At 41.2% G+C, this 6,906-nt stretch overlaps 1 long non-coding RNA gene across 2 annotated transcripts; it reads left to right on the top strand.

Annotated features, from left to right (window-relative positions):
- Positions 1-3,824: 3,824 nt before the first annotated feature.
- On the top strand, positions 3,825-5,632 carry LOC149935839 (uncharacterized). 2 transcript variants are annotated; one of them, XR_016472248.1, is made up of 5 exons: positions 3,825-4,043; positions 4,117-4,248; positions 4,390-4,470; positions 4,544-4,634; positions 4,751-5,632. It is a non-coding gene; the product is annotated as an uncharacterized LOC149935839 (long non-coding RNA). The 2 variants fall into 2 exon arrangements; XR_016472247.1 differs by lacking the exon at positions 4,751-5,632 and having other exon boundaries at positions 4,544-4,696.
- The last annotated feature ends 1,274 nt before the right edge of the window (positions 5,633-6,906 follow it).

Below are 6,906 nucleotides of genomic sequence, written 5' to 3'. Positions count from 1 at the left end.
CCGACCACCGACGGTCAAGGAAGCCTGATGCTCGCTAACGTCGGCATTCGAACTTGCGACGAAGGCCCATGTGCCCACTAAGCGCATTTCCTTTCGCCACAACTTACCTTGGGTCAGTCCGTCACTTCGGCGGCTGATTCGAAGGACCAAGCGCCGCTATAATCGACACAAGCTCCACCCAAGTGACACCAACCGAAAGCACTTCACACGTCACCGGGCCATCGTGAAGTTTGCACGCACTCGCCACCTGGACCTTGTTGTGTCGGACCTTCAAACAAACCGGAAGCGCTTCTTCCAACTTGTCTCCCGCAAACGCAAAACCTCTTCGGTCCCAGATCTAAAGAAGGGACCAGCTCTGTTCACCACCACCGCTGCTAAGGCTAACTTGTTAGCGGACACCTTCCAACAGTCGTTCCCTGCATACGTCTTTAAGTCGGTTCCTCTCCTGCCCAGGCGGGCCCCTACAATGGATCCTATCGTGTTTTCTGCGCCTAGTATCCGGAAGCTGCTAAAGGTCGTTAAGCCCTTCAAGGCTCCTGGCCCTGACGGCATCCACACTGTCCTCCTGCGCAACTGCGCCAGCGCCCTTGCTTATCCCTTGACTAAACTTTTCCAAATATCTTATGACACCGGCTCCATCCCTTCTGACTGGAGTAACGCCAACGTCACCCCGGTTCCGAAAGGAGGGGACGACTCTGACCCGTCTGAGTACCGACCGATCGCTCTTCTGTCTCAAGTTCTGAAGCTCGATGAGCACGTACATGCATCGCAGATCACTACGCACCTCACCACCCATAACCTGCTCCAGCCTTATCAACAGGGCTTCCGCAGCAGTTTCAGCACTGAGACGCAACGTCTCTGCTGTATTGAGGACTGGACCGCTGGGCTCGAGCTTGCAGGACGGGTTGACATTATTTTCCTCGATTTTCGGAAAGCCTCACAAGCTCTTGAAAACCAAACTCCACTCCTACGGAATCCGGGGAAAGACCCTAAACTGGCTTTCGGCCTACCTCAGTGGTAGGAAGTTTCGCGTAGTCCTTCCCGGCGCCTCCTCCGACTGGCGTCCTGCCTTTTCGGGTGTTCCGCAGGGGTCAGTTCTCGGGCCGCTCCTCTTTATTGTCTTCATCAACGATATTGGCGACCACGTGGTCTCCACTCTACATATTCGCCGATGACGTTGCTCTCTCCCGTGCAATTATGTCAGACCGAAATTGCGCGACTCTGCAATCCGACCTCCACACCATTCACGCCTGGAGCGTAGAATGGAAGCTTCCCCTGAACACCGCCAAGTGCTCAGCCTTCTCTCTCTCCGCCGCGCTAGTCAACCGGCAAATGACTTGGCCTACAGTATTGACGGCGTTCCTCTCACGGTCGTCACCTCTCAAAAGTATTTGGGAGTGACAATCACGGACACCCTGGAGTGGAACACCCACATTGCTCGGGTCTCCTCCCAGGCTGCGCGGGCTCCAGGATTTGTCAAACGCCACCTAGCGCACTGACATCAAGACATATCTCCAGGTGTCCTCCCTATACTGGAGTACTGTTCGGCGGTGTAGTCCCCTTCTACCGCTAGTGGGACTCACGCAATCGAATCGGTGCAGCGGTGGGCTCTTCGCTTTGTGGCGCAAATCGGATTCTCCTGGAGTACGTGTATGACGTCTCCCTTAACAATTTCCCTATCATTATATCCCAACAGAATATGAACTTACAAGGAGACGACCCGAGGTGTAACACACCGATTTGGTTCAAACTCGGGGGTTTGGTAGACCTTCATGTAACTTGAAACACCCTAAAGGGAAATGTCTCCATAGGCAACCGTTTTGCCATGGCAATCAAAAATGTTTTTGACGACACAAAATGGAAATTTTCCCATACAAAATAACATGGGAATCTGACCAAAATTAAGGGTACCCCCTGTAAAAAATTTTAATTTTTGAAAATGCTAAAAATAGAAAATATAAATAAGAAAATAATGAAAAAGTTCGAAGTTGATTAAAATTTTTACAGGGGTACCCTTACATTTGGTCAGATTCCCATGTTATATTCAATAGGAAAATTTCCATTTTGTGTTGTCAAATAATTTTTGGTTGCCATGGCAAAACGGTTGCCTATGGAGACATTTCCCTTTAGGGTGTTTCAAGTTACATGAAGGTCTACCAAACCCCCGAGTTTGAACCAAATCGGTGTGTTACACCTCGGGTCGTCTCCTTGTTAGTTTTTATTACATTTCTTTTGTATAAAGGATCTGATTTGTTGGTAAGCCCGGAAACTTAACTTTCCTCGGCCATTTTTGCGACTCAAGAATTCATGGATTTTGCATAAAAACCGCGAGAGACGCATTTATACAAAATAAATTCGGCAAATATGGTTCTGCTTTTTTTACAGAGGGAAAGGCTATTATCTATAAGATAATTTACCCCCTTGCATGGTCACTTGCGTTGCCCTTTAAGCACTTATTCAATTTATGTGCCAGATCATTACCGTCATGTTTTAGTAGTTGTGGGGGCAAAAGTATGTTGAATTTAAAATTATAAATATTTTCTTCAGCAAAAGGTTCTCTTATGTCAGCGGTAACATTTGCTGGAATAAACACAGTTCTTTTCCATGTGATATCATCGTCATTATGATCACAGTTTGCCCTGTAACGTTGCCTGCCTGTAAGACGAGGAACACTCATCTCCACGCAGTGGCGTAAATAGCGCCCCCACAGACCCCGCGGCGCGGGGGGGGGGGCCGAGAACTAGGAGGCCCCCAAACGTGTATGATTAAAATTGGTGCTATTTAAAAGGGCTCCGAGTCGTTTTTCGCGGGGGGGGGGGGCGGAGTTCCTAGTTACGCCACTGTCTCCACGTCTAAAGCTTGGTTTCCACCAACGCGCGTAAGAGCGCGTCATAATGTTAATTTTTTGTCGCGCGTAAGAACATATGCACGTTTCAAAGCTGAGTGTCGCTTTTTGACGCGCGCTGGTGAAAACCAAGCTTAACTCTTCCATAACTGCCTTCGCTTCCTGAACAATATCGTCGTACACCTTGAGCGTCGAATATAGTTTTAATTTTGCCATCGCGACGTCCAAGCTAGGGTCTTGTAAGATTTTGCTGACTGGATATGTTAATGTTATACTCATAATCTCACTCAGTGAAAACAGCGTGATAATAAACTCATTCGGTCCCTCCAATTATGTATTTCTGTAAGAACTATACATACGGTTCCGAAATCAGCTGCGAATTGAATAACAGCATCATGTCGCTCATCCCATCTCGTTTGTCAATGTGACTGCAGCGAGTGTTTTAGGTGACTCTTCAATGTTGCGAACCGCTTGTTAGACGCTGTGAAGAACGCTACAGCTTCTTCAATAGTACCAAGTGCGTTTCTCACACTTGTAACTCTGCAACTGCGAGAGACAGCGAGGTTGAGCTGATGACTTTGACACGGTGCTACTTGCGCGTTGATAGCTTTATTTTTTATTTTAGTTACAGCTTCTTTCAATTCTGACATATTAAAGGGGAACGGCCAAGCTTTTCCAAATATGGTCTTATTTCCGTATCAAAAGATTAACAAGACGTTCAATATACTACCACGTACCTTTTTTGTCTTGAAAAAATAGCTTTTGGCCCAAAAAGTTGAAACAAAAATAACGCCCGGTGTTTGGGTTTTAATTTTCGCCGCCATCTTAGGGGCTGCCGCCGTATGAGCGATTTGCGAACTATCATAACTTTTAAAATCGCGCAATTTAGGCTTAGGTCTCTTATAACTGGAACGCGCCGCGCTTGCCAAACAAATTTTTTGCGTCTTCAGCAATGCTATCTTTTACCAGAGATACTGACAATATAGAGATATGAAACTCCCTATACATCGCTGCGACCCCTTTTTTTTTCGTTAACGTCGGCGCCATCTATCAACCGGGAGAAAGCTTTTTCTTCCCGTGTTTATTTGTAGTAGGTTTACGTTTTGAATGAAATTCAATGAATCATATGTGCAGCTTTAATAAAGAAATACGATTGCTTAGAGGATTTTCAATACAATTTATTAAGATAAGATAAAAAGTAAGTTTTTAATTAATTATATTTAATTATTTTAAGAAAGTTCATATATTAACTATTTTTTATGTTATTTTAGACCTTTGTTACTTGAATCAGGGCCAGAGGTTAAATTAATGATCATTAATCCAAGGGTATTTCTGGGATAAATAATTGGAATATTATTAATCCAAGTATATGTTATCGAAATGGTTAACGACTAAAATGTTTGGTAAGTATTTGTTAATGTTGAACCTTAAGTAATTTGCAATCTAGATGTTTCTGGGCTTTGTCATACTTGTGGTTTAAATTATGTTTTTCCAATGTACTACGAATTGAAAGTTGTACAAAAAAATTAATTATTTCTTTCAAGTAATCAACACATGGAACATGCTGATGCATCTCATCTTTTGAAATAAACCAAGATTGATCGATTGTTCTTGAAATAATTCTGGTAATCCTCTCTTTGACTTTATTCATTTGTATTACCATTGGGAAAAGTTTATCAAACTTGTCCTTGATCTCAGATACGTTGCTCTGGAATCTTTCAGTTGGTATTGTCAAGCCACTGAATGTTGATGTATCACGAGACTTAAATGATGCTAATATATTTGACTGGTTGAGTGTTTGTTTTTCATCTACAAGTTTGGTTTTGCATTATTCACAATTGTGGTTTTTATTACAACGAGATAAGACATATCCTGAAATTTAAGATAGTTTGTTTTGTTTTCCAGGCCCTTGGCTTTCAAGTGAACTTTTACAAATTTGAAAGTCTTCCTCCGAACATGCCCTGGGATAATAATTATTTGCTGATGGAAGACTTTCATCATAATCATCTGGAATTATTATATGGGTCTTATATAAGTCAATGTTAAGAAGGAATTTGTCTCGATATTAGGTTTAGTAGCCTGCTGAATTTCAATTGTAGGAATTTCCACTGATAAAGAAATCATGTTAAAATTTAATAGTTGTTTTGAATGAAACTGTTTACAATCCTGTTCTGTAGATATAGTTTCGCTGGAACTTGCTGCAACTGATAATATTGTTGCGCTCTTCAGGGGCGTAGGAACGTTCTAGAAGGTGGAGGGGGCAAAGTGAAACCAAAAGGGGTCTGGAGAATGGTTTTTAATTTTTAATGGAGTGTAGCTTTTCCGAATGCATTTGTACATTTTTCTACTATATACATTGGCGGGAAAAGACTGAAATTTAAACACAGTTGAGGTTCTATAAGCTTTCTATGCTTTTAAAATGATAATTTGAGCCTTGGGAAGATTTCAACTGAGAGGGGGGAATGACATTAGTTGCCCCTCCCAGTAAAATTCTAGGGAGGTGCATTGCAATCCTTGCCCCCCCCCCCCCTGGTTCCTATGCTCTTCCACCATTTCCACAGACAGTTTACTAGATTCTATTTGAAAATTGAGTTTTAACTTATGACCCCGTTACCAATGTATAAATTTCATCGTACCAGTTGTTTTATAATAGTCCTTGATATCATTTTCTACTAAGTTCTCCGGAACCTTTACGTTTGAGCAACTAGCTAAATTATCATTCCCTTGGGAAATATGTTTCATTTAAATTAACTTATAAATAAACAATACTTAAAACTCAATTTTTACTTGTTGGCTTAAATTCATTTGAATATATTGTTGGAATAGCGTTTGATGTCAGTCTGTTTTTGGTTTTACTATTCATAAAACAAGAATCCTCAATGTAGGGCGCATATTTTATTATGATGTAAATGTATCGCATCTTTCAAATAGATAGCTTCTTCCGACATTATCAGCCATTTCTCAGAGCTAAGTTTATTGAAAAACCACATATTAAAGGTAGGCCTAACAAAAGCTATTAATTAATTTTTCCCACCGTTCTTTCTCTTTTGGAAACTTAAACAAGGAGATCCTTTGCTTTACATTGGAACTGTTACAAAATTTTACAGAACAATTAGTTCCAGGCATATTTCTTTATTGATACAAACCCTCAAGATGATAATTTCTAAGCCAAAACGCGTATATAAATTTTTGCGTCTGAAATCCGCTGTTTGGGATTTCGAAAAATACGCTTTCTCCCGGCCGTTAGGCGTCGCTCCGCTCAGGATTTTTTTTAAATTCCGGGGGTCGCTTTTCAGGCGGAGTTTCATATCTCTATATTGTCAGTATCTCTGCTTTTACGTTGTTTTGCTGTCTCACCGAGTTCTCACCAGGGGGCCTATTCTGTAAATATTCGAAATCCAATTTTCGATCGAAAACTCTAGATTTCGAACTTCGAGATCTCGACGAATGGTATTCGGTAAAGATTTCGAATAAGCATAAATCAATGTAAATTGTCGAAGTCGATCTCGACATGGTATAGGGTATCGAGATCGAATTCTCATTCGATTTCTTACAGAATCGCCCCCCAGGTGTCGCGGCGAACGCGCGCTTTTCGATTTCCCGAAATTTCTTTATTTTATTAAAAATTAACCACTCAATATTTTTTGATGCGGTTTTCAAGGTCATCGACATTTTCACATTAGGTTTCCCCCTACATCTTGTATACGACTTGAAAATTTCAAAATCGTACCTAAAACAGCTTTTGAGATATTCGCCCTGGTTCATTTTTTAGTGGACACCCTGTATTTAAGCCAATTGGAGACGCGTTTTTGCCCTCATGAGATATTTGCGTCAGATAAGAAACGCGTCGGTTCATGTGTATAAGGAACATACTAATGTTAATTTTCGATAATATACTTTAAGGTAAAATATATAATGTTACTAAAACTAAGTATAAGAAGATAATATAATTATTATTATCATCCTCTTATGGTATAAATAATGAAAATTATATGTAATATTTTTATAATACCGGGCAATTTTAAAGCTTCTCATGGAGGCAGAGTTAATTTATTTCGTAT

The sequence above is a fragment of the Leiobunum rupestre genome, chromosome 7, assembly GCF_980474605.1.
Source record: "Leiobunum rupestre chromosome 7, qqLeiRupe1.1.hap1, whole genome shotgun sequence".
In the NCBI taxonomy this organism is placed as follows: Eukaryota; Metazoa; Arthropoda; class Arachnida; order Opiliones; family Sclerosomatidae; genus Leiobunum; species Leiobunum rupestre.
The sequence above is the reverse complement of the archived record's forward strand: the minus strand, read 5'-3'. Positions and strand labels throughout refer to the sequence as shown.